The 25,379-nt window shown below is 36.9% G+C and overlaps 1 pseudogene; it reads left to right on the top strand.

The window, feature by feature from the left end:
* The first annotated feature begins 5,691 nt into the window (after nucleotides 1-5,691).
* LOC131955835 (elongation factor 1-alpha-like) lies at nucleotides 5,692-8,391 on the top strand (annotated as a pseudogene).
* The last annotated feature ends 16,988 nt before the right edge of the window (nucleotides 8,392-25,379 follow it).

Genomic DNA, 25,379 nt, shown 5'->3' with positions numbered 1-25,379 from the left:
GTCGCCCCTCCTGGGACATAGGCCGCTGACAAGAGCTTTCACAGTTAACGACAATCAAATAATTGTAAACTTTTCTCCAAGGCCAGATACTATTTCTGCATGTCCACCCGCTTGGTGAAAAAATACTGACACTGTGGTTTTTTTTAATTTCTGTTCTTTGTACATACAATTTATCCTGATTGTTTTATTGGTGCATTATTCCTAGAATAATATTTGCATGTGCATTTTCCCCAAGCTCATTATCCCTAGGATCAGTGTTTCTTCCAGACTTTTTTCTCCGGGGGGGGGGGGGGGGGGGCTGTAGACCTTCTTCGGGGGGGGGGGGGGGAGGGGGGCGGACACTGTTAAAAAGTATATGTCTTCTAAATTTCATTTCGTTCGGGGAGGGGAGGGGGCGGTAGAAGAAGTAACTATGGAAGAAACTTTGCCTAGGATTTGCTTCGATTTGCCTACTGCAAATATATTCTCTCCTTTTCACGCATTATGTCCCATTCTATTTTTTTTTTGCAAACATGACTTAATTCTATTTTCTATTCATTTTGACATTAACCCACTTTCTAGTTATTATCGTTAATTTCGTTATATTCCAACAACTTCCGCTTGGTGCCAAGTTTCAAATGTGCTCTCCCAAAACCCACTTGTTACAAACACCATAGTATTTTTTTAGTAGTCTAAACTCAGCGTGGTATTTTAAAATAACAACATTGCTATTTTATTATTGCTGGTTACTTTCCCTTTTGCAGATAATGTTATCAAGGGAAATAACCGTCATCCTTAATTATCAAAATCTTGAAGTAATAAAGACAAATTAATACTCATTAAATAAAACGGATGTTCAATATATATTAATTTATTATATAAACGTTCATATATAAATTTATTATCAAATCGAAGCTTTGTAGATTTTAGAAATAATTTTAGTATCTTATTAAAATAGGAAACCGCTAAACCTATAAAATATTCTATTATTTTAAAGATTAGCAACACCTTTCAACACTATTACGTTGCTTTGTGGTGAAGCAGTCAAGAGAAACCTAGTTTGCACACCTTATTTTAGTCTAGTTCTTATGCTATTTTATTTTCTCCATTTGATTATTATATATGCAATTGATGTTCATGTCTTTGATGCTGTGTCAAATCTATTAAATAAATAATTATTACTGATTTAAATGTTTAAAACAATTGAATTAATTAAAAAAAATAAAAAAAGGAAAAAAAAAAAACGAATTGAGGACTGTATAGATATAGATGTTTGAAAGGGAAGAGTGCTTGCTTTTACGTGTCTCATTGTAATAACATAGCTTTTTCGATTGCTTAAAATTTGTATCATTTTAATTCTCTGTAATCCCGAATTCATTTCAACACTACTTTTAAAAAAAAAAAATTCCCCCTCTCCCCCCCCCCTCGTCCCCTCAGCCCACCACGCCGAGAAAAAAAAAATCCCTTGAATCATCATTTAATTACACATTTGCATTTTCAGTTTCAGGTTGGTTTTTAATTTTAATTTTTTCTTTATATTTAGACGTTTTGTATTAGGTCTATGTATAAGTAAACCATCTTAAATGAATGAAAGCAGGCTACAAGTAAGAAAGAAATATTACTGTTGTAAATCTGTATCAGTCCTCACAAGCCGATGATGAAAACTGTAATACTAAAGCGAACACACAACTGACGCTATAAATTACGTGTCTGAGGCAAAAAAAAAAAAAAAAAAAAGAAAAAAAAAGATAAAAAAATTCATAAAAAAACGTTTTAATAACAAGCTTTTATGTACTAATGCACTAAAAAGTAGAAAATAAATTATAGACTACTATTTAAATAACTATAAAGAAAAGCGTGGGTGTCTTCCTTAACATTACTAAAGATATCCAATAGATACTAAAGTGACCCACGCTTTTCTTTATAGTAATTTAAATAGTAGTCTATAATTTATTTTCTACTTTTTAGTGCATTAGTACATAAAAGCTTATTATTAAAACGTTTTTTTATGCATTTTTTTTCAGTACTTTACATGTTTTATTTACAATTTACATGACTAAAAACCATTGCGCGACTATTGAACATGATGGCGCAGCTATTGAACGTGATGACGCGTGTGGTGTGGTTGGACAGACATGCCTACTAATTCGGTCCAAATTTTAATTAATTCATAAAAAATTAATTAGGCATCCAATTAAGTCAAATTTAGTTTCAGATTGCATTGTCTTCATGTCTTTACCCACGTGCCAACTGTGAATCGTATCGGTCAAGTAGAACTGTCCGAATTTTCTCTCCGGCGTTTCGATCTAGACAGACAGACAGACAGACAGAGGAAGTGAGTTAAATAAAAGCTTGTAAAAATGATATTAAATGGCCTATTCACTAATGAAAGCTTGGGCCATATTCTTTACAAGTGCAGCTAAGTCGAATACTATCTCATTCGTAAAAGAAGCACCAGACCTCTTCGACACTCAGTCAACCTCAAAAGTAGCTATGCAAATCACCGTACAACCCAAAGGCCAGTAAAACTTTACTGGTTACATATTAAGAAGTCTCATCAGCCCATACCAGATTCCGCTGCTGAACAACGGAGATAGCAGACACTTTCTATTTCTCGTCCGATTGCTTCAAAGCGAGAGATCTGGACAACACCACAAAAACAACATGGACCTTTCACACAGGAGTTCTCATTACACCAGAAAGACAAAGTAAGCGGCATCCTCAGATAGATGTCCCACCTACACTTAGTAATGACACAATCATCAAAGCACTTAGAACAACAAGCAAAACAGAACCCACAATCACTTCCATCCCACACACGAACAACCGTAAATTCACAATCTACAATGATAACCCTCAACACACGCCAGACTACATTAAAATCACTTAGAAAGACACAGCAATAAACATTTTAATCGCATTAAAAGCATTACATATTAAAACATAATTTAGATTTATTAACGATATTTTGTATTTAACCAACGTTTAGATTTTATTTGTTGCAGCCTTTGTTTTATTTATTACAAACTGCGCTTGTGACAGTTACATATTCCAGATTCAATATGTCGACTGAAAACATCACTAACACTATATTCACGTAGTACATGATAAAATTGTTACTTAGTTCTGTAGTTAATCACATGAACAGAAAATCCAAAACAAAAATAAATGACAATGATAAATTAACACAGAATTTAGAATTTAGCCAGAGGCGTATCCAGGTTTTCGTTGTAGGGGGAGCGAAAAGAGCAAAAAAGGCGCCGAATTTTTAACACGTATATACGTATATATATATATATATATATATATATATATATATATATATATATATATATATATATATATATATATATATATATATATATATATATATATATATATATTTGCTTCGCTATGATGTAAAAATAAATTGAAAGTAGCACTCTGAAGAAATAAAGAAAAAAAACACAATGTACGCCGACAAAACAAAAATTGTATCAATCTAAACAAATATATATATATATATATATATATATATATATATATATATATATATATATATATATATATATATATATATATATATATATATATATAGAAGAATTGTATGCAAGAAACTCTTCACGCAAACCATTTAGATTAGACAACATTTCCTTTTTATTCAATGTTTACGCGATAATCAATGACGTCATTATATTAATGTGTGCACTTTCCGCCTTGAGATTATTTTCTTCTCTGTGCTAAATGTGTCGACGTCATACTTCGTCTTTCGTTTCACTGTGAGAGTTTTTAAATTCCTTGTGTTTTCTCTAGAGCGTTCTTGTCAGACAGAGCGTTCTTGTCAGATAGACAGACAGACAGCGAAACTATTATTATAGATTACGAGAAAAATGGCCCGTTGAGGAAGGGTACAACGGGCGCTAGGCTGATAGTGCTGTCTCTTTTCTCTAAACTAAAACCAACCCACCCCAAGCCCCACCACCACCACCCCCCCACCCCCACACACCACCCCCACCCCCCCCACACCCCCCCCCCCCCCCACACACCGAAAGAAACACTGGTGTCGCGCTTAGCCACTACCCGAAGAATTGCATTAAAGAAATTGCGAGAAAAGGACTTTTTAGATTAGACACATTAATTAGGCGGTAATTTTATTATAGAGTATCGATGAGGAAACCACCCCACCCCACCCCCCCACCCCCACACACCACCCCCCCCCCCCACCCCCACCCCCCAAAAAACATGTCTACCGTCCCATTCAACGAAATATAATTATATACTTTTTCCAGTGTCCGCCCCCTCCCCGAAAATTCTACCCCCGCCCCCGAAAATTTCAATTACCCCCACCCCTCTCCGGGGAGGAAAAAGTTTGAAAGAAACACTTGTGTCGCGCTTAGCCACTACCCGAAGAATTGCATTAAAGAAATTGCAAGAAAACCACTTTTTAGATTAGAGACATTAATTAGGCGGTAATTTTATTATAGAGTATCGATGAAGAAATTTCTTTTGAGTTGGGGAGGGGGGGGGGGGGGCTCAGACGTTCTTACGCGGGGGTGGGGCTTCGCCCCTACCCGAAGAATTGTATGAAAGAAACTCTTCACGCAAACCACTTAGATAAGACAATATTTCCTTTTTTTTCAATGTTTACTCTCCGGTTTGAGATTATTTTCTACTCTGTGCTAAATGTGTCGACGTCATACTTCGTTTTTCGAAATACTATGCAGGTTTTTAATTTACTTGTGTTTTCTCTAGAGCGTTCTTGTCAGACAGAGCGTTCTTGTCAGATAGACAGACAGCGAAACTATTATTATAGACGAGAAAAATGGCCCGTTGAGGAAGGATACACCGGGCGCTAGGTTGATAGTGCTGTCTCTTTTCTCTAAACTAAAACCAACCCACCCCCCACACACACCACCCCCCACCCCCCCACACACCACCCCCACCCCCACACACCCCCCCCCCACACCCCCCCCCCACCCCTCCACCACCCCCAACCCCCAAAAAAAAACATGTCTACCGTCCCATTCAACGAAATATAATTATATACTTTTTCCAGTGTCCGCCCCCTCCCAGAAAATTCTACCCCCGCCACCGAAAATTTCAAGTACCACCACCCCTCTCCGGGGAGGAAAAAGTCTAAATTAAAACCACCCCACCCCCCCCCCCCACACACACCCCACCCCCCCCCCCCCACCCCCCTAAAAAAACATGTCTACCGTCCCATTCAACGAAATATAATTATATACTTTTTCCAGTGTCCGCCCCCTCCCCGAGGGGGGGGGGGGCTCAAACGTTCTTACGCGGGGGTGGGGCTTCGCCCCTACCCGAAGAATTGTATGAAAGGAACTCTTCACGCAAACCACTTAGATTAGACCAAATTGCCTTTGTATTGAATGTTTACTCGATAATCAATGACGTCATATCAATGTGTGCACTATCCGGCTTGAGATTATTTTCTACTCTGTGCGCTAAATGTGTCGACGTCATACTTCGTTTTTCGACCAAAAATATTTTTTTAACAAATATCATTGTTTAAAACGTTGAGATTAAAAAGTTTCCAAAAAGGCGCCACTTTGCTGAAAATGGCCAGAGGGGGAGCGGCGGCTCCCCCTGCTCCCCCCCCCCCCCCCCTGCGTACGACGCTACTGAATTTAGCCATTAATCCAGCTAGCTAGCTTGGCTAGGGGTAACCTTTACGGTGTAAAAGAAGGGGAAGTAGAGCCGCTGAAGAAGATGTTGAAGGCTGTATGGACAGCTGAGACAGGGGAGAGAAGCAGGTCAGTATTCTGGCTGCCAGTTATCTTCCCATGTGCAACATTTTACCTCAACCTGCTCTCACTGGGGTTCAAACAGGAGAATGAAAAGTCAAGATTGATGACATCAGGGAAATTTTCAAACGCCTACCGCTATAAACACATCCCATATTTTCAACCATCTACCGCTATAAACACATTCAACATTTTCAACCATCTACCGCTATAAACGCATCCCAAATTTTCAACACCGCTATAAACACATCCAACATTTTCAACCATCTACCGCTATAAACACATCCCAAATTTCCAAACGTCCACTGTGACACACTCACTTAGCGATCATTAAGAATTCATCCCGGTCCCTGTGGTATTGAACGAGTTGATCCACTTACCTCATGCCCCCCCCCCCACACACTCACCAGGGACTTTCCAGCATGGACTACTGGTGTTTCCCACACAACATAATGTGGGGAAAGTTTGTGTGAGCTTGTGTTCTAACACACGCAACCTTTGCGTACTGTGTGGGTGTGTTCTTTGATTGTATTGGCTGTTTACATCACGTGTCTGAATATGAATTTTTATTTAGTTCACCTGTTTCTGCGACCTTGGCATATAAAAGGGATAGTGTGGTCAGCACTATGCCCAGCTGTTTTTACTTTCCCCCAACGTAAGTCAGGTACCCCTGTAGAGCTGGGTGAACTCAATGACGTAATACGAACTTGAACCCCAATCGGGCTTTGTAGTTAACATTTTTGAGTAAAAATGCCCAAAACACTTTTAGTTACCATCCCTAAGTAAGAATACTTAGTTAAAAGACAGAAAAAACTGCACGGACAAGGCTTGACATTTAGACGCATGCAAATCCCGTCCAACATTACAATTTTATTAAAAACGAAGAAGGAGAAAGACGCCTGCGTAAGCAGTTCAGTACACACCACAGTAAAGACTCCATGACTCCATCTACATATGACTCCGTACAAGACAATGCAGTATTGTACGGACCAGACTGACTCCTCAGTATTACCACACAGCTTGTCAATAAGACTCCACAAACCATACTTGTGTATTTTAGTAACATTTGCCATTAAAACTTGTAATATCTACAATATAATCTAACCCAGAACTTATTTTACAAAATCTATAATTAAACCCCCACGATGATCAACTACGATCAAAATTCCCCTTATCATCTACCCCCCCTCCCCACCCCCTTGTATCTTCACGCTCTCCCACACCGCTCCATCTCACTATTCACACAACATTCGTTCATAGCTCCTGCACTATCGACACAATTTGTTTGCACGCAAGCTACGGGTTTTCCCCAATCTCTCCCAATCAGAAGATTGTAAGAAGAAAAAAAAACAACAACAAAAAAGTAACGCTGGTATTAGCTATAACTAGACACGAATCCAGTCTTAGGAAAAGATAACGAAGTTATTTTCATAGAAGTATGATACCACCGCGTCGTTTCTCATCTGAGCATCCGGTTTCGAAATGGATACTTCCGGTCGGCTGAAGGTTTTTACAATTAAAAGTACGTGAAGTATTTTGTTTGTAACACGGACACAGATACGCTATGTTCGACTTGCCTATACTTAGAGGTCTTATATACACAGTGTTGTGTATAGATGTACGCAGAGCGTTTAATTATAAGATTATCATTTACAAAGACAGGGTTGTATATATCGTGAATATAGAGGCCTATCATTATATCGAATTGTTGTTGTATTTATACATTTAATATTATTTAACACAGAGTAGCCTATGCATCACAAAGACATACACACACACATATATATATAGTATATATATATATATATATATATATATATATATATATATATATATATATATATATATATATATATATATATATATGTATATATATATATGTATATATATATATATATATATATATATATATATATATATATATATATATATAAGTAACAAGGAATTATCTCCCATGTAAACAGAACAGTCTTTTAAAGGAGACAATCTGAAATCTAATTTTTTATACATTCTGCTATAAAGAAGAAAAATAAAAGGTTATAATTTTTTATATAAAAAGTATATACTAAAACTTTAATTTCTAATTGCAATACGGTCAAAGGTTTTGATTTTTTAAAAGTTTCAAATTAATAATTTTATATATTTAAAAATTACAACCCGTAAACTTATTACTTTCAAATGATAGTTCATAGAACACCCAACTTTTGTTATGTGTGCATTTCATGTAGACAAACTAAAATTTTGGCTTCCCTTAAGTGGGACAAAAATTAATAAGATAGCAAATTCTGTAGAGATTCACCATGAGCCTCTCCTGAAGTCACACCAGGTGACAATGAAGGCCTTAACATCAAGAACGTCTCCAACAAAGCAATCAGAAGAGGTAAATTATCTGGTAACAGCAAAAACGACCCACCAATGGCCACCAAGCAGTTCCATACTCAGGTCATCACTCTGAACCACCCAGGTGAGATCAAGAATGGCCATGCGCCAGTGTTGGACTGCCACACAGCCCACATTGCCTGCAAGTTTGCTGAAATCAAGGAGAAATGTGATCGTCGTTCAGGCAAAAAGCTGGAAGACAATCCCGAGTTTTTTTAAATCTGGAGATGTTGCCATAGTTGACTTGGTCCCAAGCAAACCTATGTGCGTGGAGACAGTGGCGTAGTGAGGTCGGGTGTCACCCGGTGCGGCACCCAATGGTGTCACCCGCCCCCCCCCCCCCCGTAAGTAAATATATATATATATATATATATATATATATATATATATATATATATATATATATATATATATATATATATATATATATAAGCTAGCTATCTCTGTTTGCTGAGCGACTTAGATTTCGCTCGGATTACCTTATAGATAAAGCTGGACAGTGAGTGACACATAGGACGTTAAACTCTGCCTTGAAGAAACTGCTACAAAATGTGTGTTCATGCACGTGATACGGGGAGATTTGAGTTTCCTCCCGACGACCCTACCCATGCGGCGCTGCCCATTGTAGACGTCTCGAGGGCCAGTGAGGTGAGCGGTGAGAGGGTGGGAGAGTTGGTGGATGACCCACGGGGAAGAATTTACAACAGAACACTTGTTCGTGGATGTGAATATAACGGTAGAAATCAATGTGGATGCAGGCCAGGCGAACGCAATGGAAAAGTTTTTTTTTAATCAGAGACTAAAACTTTTGTAGTTTGTAGAAAAAAAAACAACGTCAAGCTTGATATGAAGCCAACCTTACATAGGCAGAATCAAACATGTAAAACCAAATTTGTTGTACAACATTCATGACTCTTTATCTGCTTCCGGATTATAGAATCTTCTTCTTCTAGAATACACTTTTTAGCGGCGACAAGGGGACAGAAGACCTTGCAATTCCAAGGCTTAAAGTTAAAGTTTACCTTTTAAAGGTGACGGTCCATGGCGCAAGTGAAGTAGCGTTCACTTGTTTCTATACCCAGCCGCCTTTACTTTCCCTAACGTGAGTTAGGTACCCATCAGAGCTGGGTGGACTTAGGGACGGTCTATTGACTTGAACCCGGAATCGAACTCGAGACTTACGGGTTAGCAATCCAGCTCTCTACCGCTAGACCACTCCGTCCCTGAAAGACAAAAACAAATTTTAAAAGTTCATTAATTCTCCATGTTACTGTTTCAAAATCAGTTTAAATTAGGTTATAATTATTTTTTAAAATACCTGCTGTATGTATTCTTTATTAAATTTGTTTGGCTCTTATTTAGGAATGCACAGAAAATAAATAATAAACTTTATTCGGATGTTGAACATAATATATATATATATATATATATATATATATATATATATATATATATATATATATATATATATATATATATATATATATATATATATATATATATATATTGAAACTTTGTTGGTTGCTAACCAATCTTGGCGTTCCGTGTGACCATCAAATCAGCCCCCCCCCCCAATGTACGTCTCGAACATTGTAGGTGTATAGATATTCTCAATATCAACAATGCTTTAACTACTTCATCTGTCATTGAATGCGATCAGAAACTTCCCACAATCCCGTTCCTTTTTCGTCGATGACGTCATCCGGCTGGAACCCGCCGGAAGGTATTTTTTACCCCCCCCCCCCCCTCTTCCTCGCGTGACAGGTGACGTTTCACGTGAATCTGTCTGCCGGCGCTAATTAAATCATTATCTCAAGCGTCAATTTGATTTGAGGATTAAAAAACCCGACACACAGTCGATGACAGAAATGTCATCCAAGAAGTGCCAAGGTTAATTAGAACAAAAATATATGTAATGCAATATTTAAAAAAAAATTGAAATACAAAATTAACCTTTTAGTAAAATTGAAAAGATTTGCACTTATAATATTGTATCCTTCTCCCCTCCTCACCCCCCATTCATATGATTTTAAAACGCATGTAGGTATTTATCTATCTCTATTTGAGAGGCTTAAATCACGAGGACTGTGCGTGCGTGTGTGTGTGTGTTAATAGTAGTATATTAGGTCACTTTTGGTTATCATTTTTGGCGGAGCAGGATGTGGGGAGGAACAATGACATATAGTAAAATACTCGGGAGCAGGATGCGCGGGATGTACAATGACATATAGTAAAATACTCCCAGCCTGGCGCATCGGGAGGGTAAGGGTGGGTGAGCAGGATGCGCGGGATGTACAACGAGATATAGTAAAATACTACGCCAACTGAGGTTGGCGGAGCAGGAGCGTGGGTCACCTTTTGGTGACCTTGTGACGTAATCATTGACCTTGTGACGTAATCATTGACCTTGTGACGTAATTAGTGACCTTGTGACGTCATCACTGACCTAGTTACGTAATTTTAATGCGTTTTTTAATTAGATTGAATTTATTTTTAAAATTTTAATTAATTTTTTATTGACTAGTTACGTAATTTGATTTTAATTTTTTAAATTTTTAAATTTTAAATTTTATTTTATAATTAGTTTAATTTTTATTAACTAGTTACGTAATTTGATTATTTGTTTACTTTTTAATTATTTTTATTTTGTTTATTTTTAATTTTATTTTATTTTATAATTAGTTTGAATTTAATTACTTTGTTTATTTTGTGTAATTTTTATTCAAGAGTTACGTAATTTGATTATTTTGTTTATTTTAAATTTTATTTTATAATTAGTTTAATTATTTTAATTAGATTATTAGTTTGAAATTCATTTTATTTCTTTGATTTTAATTACTTTGTTTAATTTAATTACTTTGATATATTTCTTTTCTTTGTTGTTTAATTTGTTGGTTTGTTTATTTGGTTGTATGTATGTTTTAAATTCTCCCCTACAACGAACGTGTACTAGAACAGTCTTTGTATACCAGCCTTTAACCTATTTTTTAATTTTAAATTTTATATTTGTTTATTTGTTTACTTGTTGGTTTGTTTATTTGATTGTATGTATGTTTTATAGTAAACGGAGAGTAATGACGGGGGTTGAGGGGAGGGGTGTGCTAGCATGTACTAGAACAGTCTTTGTATAACATCTATTAACCAGCCGTTCAACACGTGTTACATAGCGATCCGCGATCCTTTGTTCTTGTCAACCACCGTACAAGGGCCAAGTTAATATTGATCGCACCCACTGACCATCAGTATGATGGTCCACCTAATTAAATTTGGTCATGCATCGCGGATTTATGTGGGTTCGCGAAGCGAACACTGCAGGGGTTATGGTAATTAAGGCGAGCCATTAAGCGCGTCTCCACGTTAACTGTGGTAACAGATGTTACGTATCGATTCACCAGCAAAGTTTTTAATATCGGTCACACCCACTGGACCATCAAGGCTTTATTTTAAGTCCACCTCGTGCACGTTTGTTTACATTTTAAAAGACGTGTCGCGTGTCTTCTCTATTTTATTATGGTACCACACTTAGGCTGAGCAACCGGCTAACTATACATACACACACACTTACACACATACACACTAAATTAGAACAAAACTCTTTTTATATTTTATTTGTTTATTAACGTTTTTCCAATTCATCAAAGGCTTTTAAAATTTCATCCTGTAAACTTAATAGGCGCTCAAAGCAGACGCGACTCATACTAACACCAGAATTTGTAGGAAAATTAAGATCGGTCCCATCTATAAGCTCTCTAAGATTTAAAGTGTTTTTGTTCATGAATTGGCTAACAATCGCCAATTTAAATCCGGTGTGATTCAGCGTTCGTATTTCCGTCACTTTATTGTTACTCCTGGCCACAAGTATCCAATCTTCATTAGACATCTTGAAATAATCTAACGAGTTTACTCCCCCTATCGTAAGTACATGTAAAGACGGATATCCTATAGATCTGTAATGAATAAGGCCTTTTTGACTATGACTTGTTGCCCAGGTGTTGACATGATAAGCTTTTTTGAGATACGCACACACACACACACACACACACATACACACATGTACACACGTACACACGTACACACACACATACACACACACATACACACACGTACACACGTACACACACATACACACACACGTACACACGTACACACACACACACACACACAAGCACGTGCGCGCGCGAAATTCATACTAGGTCGGTAAAGGCGGAGAGAACTTATAGGTATACATTATCATGGCGACAACAAAAGCGACCCTTATTTTATTTACATGAAAGCGTGTTTTCCAAAAAGTGTCACCAGGCCATTGTCATTTTCGCAGCGGGGTTTATTTTAAGTGTACCCCGTGCACGGTTGTTTACATTTTAAAAGAAGTATCACGTGTCTTCCCCATAGGTCTTCCCTAATAGAGAAACGAGAGGAAAGACAACTGTTCTAAAATTAGAACAGCCTTGTCTACAGACACGAGTATCGTCCCTTGTGAAAAAATTCGCGTCAGAATCCTTAAATAAACTGTCATTTTCTTTAACAAGTTAAAAAATAATTTAGGAAGACAAGGGTTAACAACATTAGACGCCACCGTTTTTGTTTCCTGTGACGACAAGGCACAATACACTTTTTTATTTTATGTCTCAAGTAGAGGGGTGGGAAATTTTTTCTTTGTAAGTGTGTTGTAAACAATGGGTAGAGGAAGCGATTACTAGGTAAGAGCGGACAGAACGTGACGTACATCGCGATATTTGAAAACATGGCGATGTTTAACCTCAACCAAAAAAGGCAATGAACCTAGAAGAAAGACGAATATATATCTTAGTCTTGCAGCAGATTACCTTCCCATGTTCGCTTTAGTATTACAGTTTTCATCAAACTTCTTTTTGACTTGAACTTCTTTAATTTTTAAGAAAGTTTACTTATACATAATACATTACGTCTAATGACAATTTTTTTTATTTTTACCACTCAATGTATTTTGTTTTTCTATATCTTACATTGTCATCTTAATTTTTGATCACCTTAGTAAAAATTTGCTTAAGATTATAAAAGTCAAGTTTTAAAAAACAACAACGTTATAGTACGTCGTGTCAAATGACACACCGTTTAAAATGTCTACATTTAAAGTTCACCAAAATAATGACGTAAAAACTAAATATGATATGACGTTAGCATACATATCATTCAATCTAATCACTCTAAAGTACAAATCAATAATTTTTATTGATTAAGGGGCTGGGTGAGTTATTTTTATTCGGGTGCGCAGGGAAGGTTTGGAGTTGGTTGGGACAGATTTAACACACGCAACCTTTGCGTACTGTGTGGGTGTGTTCTTTGATTGTATTGGCTGTTTACATCACGTGTCTGAATATGAATTTTTATTTAGTTCACCTGTTTCTGCGACCTTGGCATATAAAAGGGATAGTGTGGTCAGCACTATGCCCAGCTGTTTTTACTTTCCCCCAACGTATTCAGGTACCCTGTAGAGCTGGGTGAACTCAGGGACGTTATACAAACTTGAACCCCAAGAGGGCTTTGTAGTTTAGATTTTTTGAGTAAGAATGTCCAAAGAACTTTTAGTTACCACCCCTAAGTAAGAATACCTAGACAGGAAAAAACTACACGCACAAGACTTCACATTTAAACGCATGCTAATCCCGCCCAACATTACAATTTTTATTAAAAACGAAGAAGGAGAAAGACGCCTGCCTAAACACTTCAGTACACATCACAGTAAAGACTCCATGACTCCATCTACATATGACTCCGTGCAATACAATGCAGTATTGTACGGACCAGACTGACTCCTCAGTATTACCACACAGCTTTTCAATAAGACTCCACAAACCATACTTGTGTATTTTAGTAACATTTGCCATTAAATCTTGTAATATCTACAATATAATCTAACCCAAAACTTATTTTACAAAATCTATAATTAAACCCCCACGATGATCAACTACGATCAAAATTCCCCTTATCACTTACCCCCCCCCCCCCCCACCCTACGTCTTCACGCTCTCCCACACCGCTCCATCTCACTATTCACACAACATTCGTTCATAGCTCCTGCACTATCGACACAGTTTGTTTGCACGCAAGCCGCGGGTTTTCCCCAATCTCTCCCAATCAGAAGATTGTAAGAAGAAAAAAAAACAACAACAAAAAAGTAACGCTGGTATTAGCTATAACTAGACACGAATTCAGTCTTAGGAAAAGATAACGAAGTTATTTTCATAGAAATATGATACCATCGCGTCGTTTCTCATCTAAGTATCCGGTTTCGAAATGGATACTTCCGGTCGGCTGAAGGTTTTTACAATTAAAAGTACGGGAAGTATTTTGTTTGTAACACGGACACAGATACGCCATGTTCGACTTTCATAAACTTAGAGGTCTTATATACACAATGTTGTGCATAGATGTACGCAGAGCGTTTAATTATAAGATTATCATTTACAAAGACAGGGTTGTATATATCGTGAATATAGAGGCCTATCATTATATCGAATTGTAGATGTATTTATACATTTAATATTTAATATTTATACATTTAATATTATTTAACACAATATTATTATTATTTAACACAAAGTAGCCTATGCATCACAAAGACATACACACACACACATACATATGTATATATATATATATATATATATATATATATATATATATATATATATATATATATAAATATATATATATATATATATATATATATATATATAAATAAATAAATAAATAAATATATATATATATATATATATATATATATATATATATATATATATATATATATATATATATATATATATATATATATATATATATTAGCAACAGGGAATTATCTCCCATGTAAACAGAACAGTCTTTTAAAGGAGACAATCTGAAATGTAATTTTTTATACATTCTGCTATAAAGAAGAAAAATAAACGGTTATAATTTTTATGTAAATAGTATGTACTAAAACTTTAATTTTTAATTGCAATTTGGTAAAAGGTTTTGATTTTTTAAAAGTTTCAAATTAATAATTCTATATATTTAAAAAATAAAACCCACAAGCTTATTACTTTCAAATGATAATTTATAGAACACCCAATCTATTTAAGTATGATACAATAAATAAAGACCTAATTTTGGCTTCCCTTAAGTGGGACAATAATTAATAACATGGCAAATTCTGTAGAGATTCACCATGAGCCTCTCCTGAAGCCACACCAGGTGACAATGTAGGCCTTAACCTCAAGAACGTCTCCGACAAAGAAATCAGAAGAGGCAAAGTTGCTGGTGACAGCAAAAAAGATCCACTAAATGACACCAAGTAGTTCCATGCTCAGGTCATCACTCTGATCCACCCTGGTGAGATAAAAAATGGCCATGCGCCAGTGTTGGACAGCCACACCGCCCACCTTGCCTGCAAGTTTACTGAAATCTAGGAGAAATGTGATCGTCGTTCAGGCAAAAAGCTGGAAGACAATCCCGAGTTTGTTAAATCTGGAGATGTTGCCATGGTTGACTTGGTCCCAAGCAAACCTATGTGCGTGGAGACAGCGGCGTAGTGAGGTCGGGTGTCACTTGGTGCGGCACTTAATGGTGTCACCCCCCCCAGTAAATTTATATATATATATATATATATATATATATATATATATATATATATATAAGCTAGCTATCTCTGTTTGCTGAGCGACTTAGATTTCGCTCGGATTACCTTATAGATAAAGCTGGACAGTGAGTGACACATAGGACGTTAAACTCTGCCTTGAAGAAACTGCTACAAAATGTGTGTTCATGCACGTGATACGGGGAGATTTGAGTTTCCTCCCGACGACCCTACCCATGCGGCGCTGCCCATTGTAGACGTCTCGAGGGCCAGTGAGGTGAGCGGTGAGAGGGTGGGAGAGTTGGTGGATGACCCACGGGGAAGAATTTACAACAGAACACTTGTTCGTGGATGTGAATATAGCGGTAGAAATCAATGTGGATGCAGGCCAGGCGAAAGCAAGGGAAAAGTTTTTTTTTTTAAATCAGAGACTAAAACTTTTAAAGTTTGTAGAAAAAAAAACAACCGTCCAGCTAGATATAAAGCCAATCTTACATAGGCAGAATCAAACATGTAAAACCAAATTTGTTGTACGACATTCATGACTCTTTAGCTGCTTCCGGATTCTAGAATCTTCTTCTTCTAGAATACACTTTTTAGCGGCGATAAGGGGACAAAAGACCTTGACGGTTCCAAGGCTTAAAGTTAAAGTTTCCCTTTTAAAGGTGACGGTCTATGGGGCAAGTGAAGTAGAGTTCACTTGTTTCTATGCCAAGCCGCCTTTACGTTCCCTAACGGGAGTTATGTACCCATCAGAGCTTTGTGGACTCAGGGACGGTCTATTGACTTGAACCCGGATTCGAACTCGAGACTTATGGGTTAGCAGTCCAGCTCTCTACCGCTAGACCACTCCGTCCCTGATTCCAAGGCTCCTACGTTTAAAAAAAACCACTTGGAATATCTTTCTTTAACGTTCCACCTTCTTCCAAACGCCCAGAAATATCTTTAGAAAGACAAAAACAAATTTTAAAAGTTCATTAATTCTCCATGTTACTGTTTCAAAATCAGTTTAAATTAGGTTATAATTATTTTTAAAAATACGTGCTGTATGTATTCTTTATTAAATTTATTTGGCTCTTAGTTAGGAATGCACAGAAAATAAATAATAAACTTTATTCGGATGTTGAACATATATATATATATATATATATATATATATATATATATATATATATATATATATATATATATATATATATATTGAAACTTTGTTGGTTGCTAACCAATCTTGGCGTTCTGTGTGACCATCAAATCAGCCCCCCCCCCCCAATGTACGTCTCGAACATTGTAGGTGTATAGATATTCTCAATATCAACAATGCTTTAACTACTTCATCTGACATTGAATACGATCAGAAACTTCCCACCATTTCGTTCCTTTTCCGTCGATGACGTCATCCGACTGGAACTCGCCGGAAGGTATATTTTACCCTCCCCCCCCCCCCCCCCCACCATAAACCGCCCCTCGCGTGACAGGTGACGTTTCACGTGAATCTGTCTGGCGGCGCTAATTAAATCATTATCTCAAGCGTCAATTTGATTTGAGGATTAAAAAACTGGACACACAGTCGATGACAGAAATGTCATCCAAGAAGTGCTAAGGTTAATTTAAAAAAACATATGTAATGTAATATTTAAAAAAAAAATGAAATACAACATTAACCTTTAGTAAAATTGAAAAGATTTGCACTTATAATATTGTATCTTCCCCCCCCCCCCCATTCATATGATTTCAAAACGCATGTAGGTATTTATCTATCTCTATTTGAGTGTCTTAAATCACGAGGACTGTGCGTGCGTGTGTGTGTGTGTGTGTATTAATCTTTTATTAATATAAATCACTCCACAACACACATACTCTCATACCCATGCAGATACGCCGAACTACTACTCACAACACCAAGTTGTCGGTTCCTTTATAATTACTGACTTAGTCCTCTTTACTTCTTGTGGGTCATAGGGGCTCAAGAATAATTTCCCATTTAGCCCGGTCCCCGGCTGTGAATATTTTTACTCTCCCAAGACATTCCTGCAGTCTTTAGTTCCCTTTTCGTTGTTTTAGTTAATTATCAATTTTATGTCTTCACTACACAAATAAACGCCTTCAGTGCTTAATATATTACATCCCTTCTTTTAAGCATTTCCCCGTATTGCTTTTTTATTTCATTAGCTGATATCCCTTGAATGTCAACTTTTATTCCATTAGCCTATATCCAATGAATGTCAACTTTTATTCCATTTGCTGATATCCCGCCAATGTCAACTTTTATTCAATTAGCTGATATCCCCTGAATGTCAACTTTTATTCCATTAGCCTATATCCAATGAATGTCAACTTTTATTCCATTAGCTGATATCCCATGAATGTCAACTTTTATTCCATTAACCTATATCCAATGAATGTCGACTTTTATTCCATTAGCTGATATCCCGCCAATGTCAACTTTTATTCAATTAGCTGATATCACCTGAATGTCAACTTTTATTCCATTAGCCTATATCCAATGAATGTCAACTTTTATTCCATTAGCTGATGTCCCATGAATGTCAACTTTTATTCCATTAGCCTATATCCAATGAATGTCAACTTTCATTCCATTAGCTGATATCCCACGAATGTCAACTTTTATTCCATTAGCTGATGTCCCATGAATGTCAACTTTTATTCCATTAGCCTATATCCAATGAATGTCAACTTTTATTCCATTAGCTGATGTCCCATGAATGTCAACTTTTATTCCATTAGCCTATATCCAATGAATGTCAACTTTTATTCCATTAGCTGATGTCCCATGAATGTCAACTTTTATTCCATTAGCCTATATCCAATGAATGTCAACTTTCATTCCATTAGCTGATATCCCACGAATGTCAACTTTTATTCCATTAGCTGATGTCCCATGAATGTCAACTTTTATTCCATTAGCCTATATCCAATGAATGTCAACTTTTATTCCATTAGCTGATGTCCCATGAATGTCAACTTTTATTCCATTAGCCTATATCCAATGAATGTCAACTTTTATTCCATTCGCTGATGTCCCATGAATGTCAACTTTTATTCTATTAGCTGATATCCTATGAATGTCAACATTTTTTTGTCAGTTTGTACCAACCTAATTCCACTCCCCCCCCCCCCAACCACACACATCTGATTTCGGCATTTGATGTTTACCACTAGACGTATCACAGGTTTCTGCACACAATGCTATCTAACTTTCTTACTTTGAACACAGCCTCCTAGAGTTTTCCATTTACTCTTACCAAAAACAACAGAAGCAAAAAGCCACCTAAAAAGTAAAGCTTACAGACACTGGTCAGAATAACGATCAGTGTCCAGTTAAGGATTTGTGTGAATTAATTCTGGAGAAACACAATTATGGAAAAAGCCGCTTCCTACGGGGAACTGGCCTGTTTTGTCTGGTTCCTCCATCGATGTTTTATACATTGTTTACATTTGTCTTTATGGCGTTCATTCTTGATTTAGTACAGCATTCTCAACAATGAATGCTTTATATATATATATATATATATATATATATATATATATATATATATATATATATATATATATATATATATATTTTATTTAAGTAGAGATATCTCATTTTAGCCTCCTCTTGACCACTGCTCACACAGGTTAATACACAGAATGCTCAACATAATGTTACAACGTAAAGTGGTGTTTATAGTTTTTTTTGCGCATGATGTATGTGTATATAAATGCAAGACAATATGTCCCATATCAACACACAGTTACAGGAAGAGGAGTTTCAGTTAAGTTTAAAATGAAAATACTTTTTTTTTAGAGTCTTTTGTTAGACTTTTAAACTAATGTCTATTGAAGTCATCGTCAGTACTTGGCCTATTACTACTCTCCGCCGATTTTTCTCGACTTTTCCCGAGTTTTATCGATTCTATCCGACTCTCATCGACTCTATCCGACTACTCAATCTTTCCAGACTTTACTCGACTCTTCCCGACTCTACCCGATCCTCACCGACTACCCGATCCTTCCCGACTCTACCCGATCATCCCCGACTCTCCCCGACTTTACCCGATCCTTTCTGACTCTATCTGACAAACAGCGCACTAAAGCTTCCCGCAATTAAACTTTCGTATCTGAAAAACAAATTTCTCGTACACACATTGACCATTGTAGAATGTATACAGGTTCAAGGGTCAAAGATCGGGAGTTTATAAATGACCTATGTCCCCCCCCCCCCCCCCCCCCCATGAGACCAGAGTTGGACAGCTCTTTCTGAGTTGATTGGGCTTGGGTGTCTGGTCGTGTTAGCGTTGTTTGAAGAATCGCCGTGTGTGGGGGTGGTGTGTGTGTAAGGGGGTGGGGGTTGGTGGTCGGGTATAAAAATAGATAGAATGTGCGTTAATTCCAAAATATAAAAAAGTGCTTAAGCCAAGAATGTTAATAATTTTTTAAGGTTTCTTTATTAGTTTAAGAGTAAACATTTGGCAATTTAAAATTTCAGTAAACAGTGTAGTGTCATTGACTTAAAAGACAATTACCCCTAGTGAAATGAAAGTAAATGTATAAATAGCCTTCAGTTCAAATTTATGTAAGTACTTATTATCACTGTAAGGGCTAATGGCTCAACGTATAAGAGAAATGGAAGTGAAAATGGAAATGACTTGAAATGACTTGAAATGAAAATGACTTACTATAAAAATAACTTGACATACAGATCTACTTGATTTCACTACTACAAAATGACATTTTTATTATTATAAAATGACATGTTAATTACAAAATGACTTTTTTAAAATTAGAAAATCACACGTTGGACTACAAATTGACATGTTAAATATGGGAAGTGTCAAAAACAGAATAGTGAATATAGGCCGACATCTAAACTATCAACACTAATAACCACTAGCATTTCAATACCAAAATACTTACTCTTAGGATAATCTGTTCCGAAACATTTTTTCTGTTTTAGGTATAAAAATGAATTTAAATTAAACCATCATTAGAATTTTTTTTTATAAAGGACCAATAACAAAACTAAACTACTACTGACTTATTAAAACAAAAATAATAAATTAAATCAGTCATTGAAGAAAATTAAAACCAAAACAACCGTATAACATAGGTTTTTATCGCCACATTTCAACTGAAATTCGCGTGCGGAACCGTAGAGTTCTAATGATAAATTAATCGCCTTTCTCTTTTAGGAAAACAATTTTCTTCGGTAAACAAACAATTACATTTCCATCACGAATAGATTCCATCGAATCACAAATTTAAAAAAAAATCTGTTTGAACAAATCCAACGATTTTTTTTTCATTTTATTTATTTATCGTTGAATAGAAAATGAGTTTCTGTTTTTTATTTTATTTGCAATAGCCTCAAAATAAAACAAAAAAAGTATGCGTGGTCGAGCGGGAGGGCTCAAGCAAGTTAACCCACTGGTATCGAGTTCGGACCCCGGGGAAGTTAAAGTACGCCCAGCAGGATTGTGACCAGCGTTTCTTTCAGACTTTTATTCTCCGAGAGGGGGCACTTGATATTTTCGAGGGGGTGGGGGCGGAGTAATATTTTTTCGGAGAGGGGTGGCGGACACCGGTAAAGTAAATATTTTGTTCGGGGGGGGGGGGGGGGGGGAGGTGGTAGACTTTCTTTGAAGGGCTCTGACCCCCCCCCCCCAAGAGATGCCTGAAAGAAACTCTGTGACTACAGTCGAGGGAGTAGACCACACCAGTTAACAAAACAGCTTCAGATTCCAAGTGAAAGAAAAAAAGAATATGAAACTTCATCTGGGTTCAGTTTTTCTGCTAGGCACTTTTCACTCACCGGATAATGATAGAAAAATATTGAAATCATATAGAAAATATATCCTCTATTATACATATATAGATTCATTATATACACTCGATTAGAATTTTGGATTTAGTACTCAAGGCCAGGGGTCGGCAACCTTTTGAGCCGAAAGAGCCAAAAGTTACAATTTACAACATTACCTGGTTTTTAAAGAGCCACTAACATTTGTATGTCAATAGTATATTTGTCTAGGATTATATATATATATATATATATATATATATATATATATATATATATATATATATATATATATATATATATATATATATATATAATCCTAAACAAATACATTACATATGTAATTTTAAATAAATAGCTTTGAATATATGAAATAATCTCATTTGAATTTGTGTTGAGAAGATCTACTAAGTAAGTCAGAGTACTTGCATTTGTTTTGAATAGCTCAAATCTCTCAGTGAAAACATCCTTCATTTTGTTTATATTAATGCTGAAGTGATTGAATAGTAGAATTGGTTTTATAACGATATTTTTTTCAGATTTTTCGTAATTTAGTAATTTACCGCTCACCGAAACAAACCACTTCTTCAAGAAAGACATAGTCCGGGTTTTTCTTTCAGTTTTACACTTAGCTGGTTTAGTTTCTTTGTGATATCCACTATGAAGTTGCATGTTTCAATTCGGAATGGACAATGTAATAGGAAGTACATTGAGATAGGGAGTAACTAAATATTATAATATAATAGTGAATGTTTATTGTTTATATCTATTGTTTTATCGTTTACTACCGAGTGTTGCAGTCTAATATTTTTTATGAGTTTTGAAAATAAAATAAAAATAATTATTAATATTTGTGCATGGAGCTGAAGAGCCGTAACTGGACACCAAAAGAGCCGCATGCGGCTCGCGAGCCGCAGGTTGCCGACCCCTGCTCAAGGCTAAGAATTTCAACGTATGCAATATGAATCAATGTGGATGATGGTAGAAACAAATTAAGAAACATAAAAACTTTACGGTTTGTTTTTTACCAATTTTTAAACATTGTATGCTTATTATGATAACCAAATCCGTCCAAAAGAGTGGTACCCATAAATCCACATTTTATTTAACAAGCCCCCCCCCCCCACTACCCAATTCAATGCCAACAGTCGGTCAGTCTAGGGGTCATCGGGCATCTAAGTGACATAGAAAACCGGAATGTAGTGGCTTCCCTTTTCTTTCACAAGGCATGCAGTTATTTCCCCTTTTCCCCCATTATCTATCATTGACGTTTTATCACTTCGAATAATATTCTAAGAAAAAAAAATCCTTTTTAAAAATCTGTATCGGGATATCCCTGCAACTCTTGTTGAGAAAATAAAACGGCTATGTTTACCCATAGATAGAAAGATGTCGAGCTGAGGTCGATAAGGTAGCTCTAAGGGATGTTGTGTCTTGAGTTATTCATATCCCAGCTTCTGTGTATGTCAGTGGTTCTCAAACATAGAGCCATTGATGGTGCCATTAACTGTTATTTGTTTTCTTTTTTTGGCATGCATTTTTCTGGCATAATCTATTAATCTGGTCCTCGTTCTTAAGCGTACAATTGTTTTAATTAATTGCTTTCATTCTATACTGGGCGTGTGTTGTTTAGTGGCCATCTTTAAACGCTCTTTTGCTAAGATAAGTTATTGAAAAGAGTCCACTGTTAAATCCAGCGTCCCTTATAAAACGTCCACAGCAACTTTACATTATCCAGCGTCCATTGCAAAGCTACTCATGTTACTATAAATTATCCAGCGTCCATTATAAAGCGTCGATAAAATGTATCCAGCGCCCCTTGTAAAACGTCGACTCTTACCATACGTTATCCAGTTCCCAATTCAAAGTGTCCACTGTGTGTGCGCCCCTTGTAAAGGTTTCTCTTGTAAAACTGCTTGTAAAATTAATAATTGTATCTAGGTTTATTCTGCCTGTTAAGGTCATGTTTAGAAATAGAAATAAAAATCATATAACACATAAGTTTAGGTTATGTCTCACGTTAACTTTTGGGTAGTTATTCCAATGAAAATAGTTTAGCTCAATTCTATCTTGGTTTACTTGGGTTTTTTTTTAACAGTAGCATTCAGTTTAAATGCAATATACATGCGGTCTGCGCCCGTCATTAAAAAGGAAACCCGCATGTGTTTAGATTTAGGTTAAATAAACTTTGAGAACCACTGACAAACCCGCTAAACCGGGATTACGTTTATCTCTGTTTTAATCCATTCCCAGATTCCGTCGAAAATGGGATATGAACCAGTTCCAGAGCCAAGGCTTAACGTTAAAAAAAAAAACAACACAACCCCGATTAATCCTCAGTTTATATTTGATATAAAAAAACCGAATCACAATTTGAAAAGATGTGCATTAAATTAGATGCTGGAATGATAAATAGCCGAGAGTGGGGAATAGGCCCTATATAAAAAAAAAAGATTGAATGCTTAAATTTGCAGCGATGGAAGTTGCTGGGTAATTTATATAACGGAAAGAGATCAAGGTCAAGGTTGACTAATGGTGAGGAGCGGCGCCGTCTGTGGGTGTGTGGTGGTCTCCTGGTGTCCATTTGTATGCTGTGTGTGTATCAGCCGTCCATATTTTTGTCGGATATGCACGAACCTTCCATTTATGTTGTGTGTGTGACTGCCGTCAATTTTATAATGCGCGTCCTGGCCGTCCATTCTTATGTGGGATATGTCGTAGCAGTCCATTCTTAAGTGGGGTATGTCCTAGCCGTCCATTCTTAAGTGGGGTATGTCCTAGCCGTCCATTCTTAAGTGGGGTATGTCCTAGCCGTCCATTCTTAAGTGGGGTATGTCGTAGCAGTCCATTCTTAAGTGGGGTATGTCCTAGCCGTCCATTCTTAAGTGGGGTATGTCCTAGCCGTCCATTCTTAAGTGGGGTATGTCGTAGCAGTCCATTCTTAAGTGGGGTATGTCCTAGCCGTCCATTTTTAAGTGGGGTATGTCCTAGCCGTCCATTCTTAAGTGGGGTATGTCCTAGCCGTCCATTCTTATGTGGGGTATGTCGTAGCAGTCCATTCTTAAGTGGGGTATGTCCTAGCCGTCCATTCTTAAGTGGGGTATGTCCTAGCCGTCCATTCTTAAGTGGGGTATGTCCTAGCCGTCCATTCTTAAGTGGGGTATGTCCTAGCCGTCCATTCTTAAGTGGGGTATGTCCTAGCCGTCCATTCTTAAGTGGGGTATGTCCTAGCCGTCCATTCTTAAGTGGGGTATGTCCTAGCCGTCCATTCTTAAGTGGGGTATGTCCTAGCCGTCCATTCTTAAGTGGGGTATGTTGTAGCAGTCCATTCTTAAGTGGGGTATGTCCTAGCCGTCCATTCTTAAGTGGGGTATGTCCTAGCCGTCCATTCTTATGTGGGGTATGTCCTAGCCGTCCATTCTTAAGTGGGGTATGTCCTAGCCGTCCATTCTTAAGTGGGGTATGTCCTAGCCGTCCATTCTTAAGTGGGGTATGTCCTAGCCGTCCATTCTTAAGTGGGGTATGTCCTAGCCGTCCATTCTTAAGTGGGGTATGTCCTAGCCGTCCATTCTTAAGTGGGGTATGTCCTAGCCGTCCATTCTTAAGTGGGGTATGTCCTAGCCGTCCATTCTTAAGTGGGGTATGTCCTAGCCGTCCATTCTTATGTGGGGTATGTCGTAGCCGTCCATTCTTATGTGGGGTATATCCTAGCCGTCCATTCTTATGTGGGATATATCCTAGCCGTTCATTCTCATGTTGGGGTACATGAATGACACTGAGGGGAAGAAACCAGAATGGAATATTGAGATTAAAAAGTAGGATCGGCACATCGTTAGGGTTTTTGTAGCATAGCTCTCTGTAAAACTGCCGTGTGATATAT

The sequence above is a fragment of the Physella acuta genome, unplaced genomic scaffold, assembly GCF_028476545.2.
Source record: "Physella acuta isolate Inbredline_101_S28 unplaced genomic scaffold, ASM2847654v3 ptg001109l, whole genome shotgun sequence".
Lineage (NCBI taxonomy): Eukaryota > Metazoa > Mollusca > Gastropoda > Physidae > Physella > Physella acuta.
This window is presented reverse-complemented; position numbering and strand designations above follow the sequence as displayed.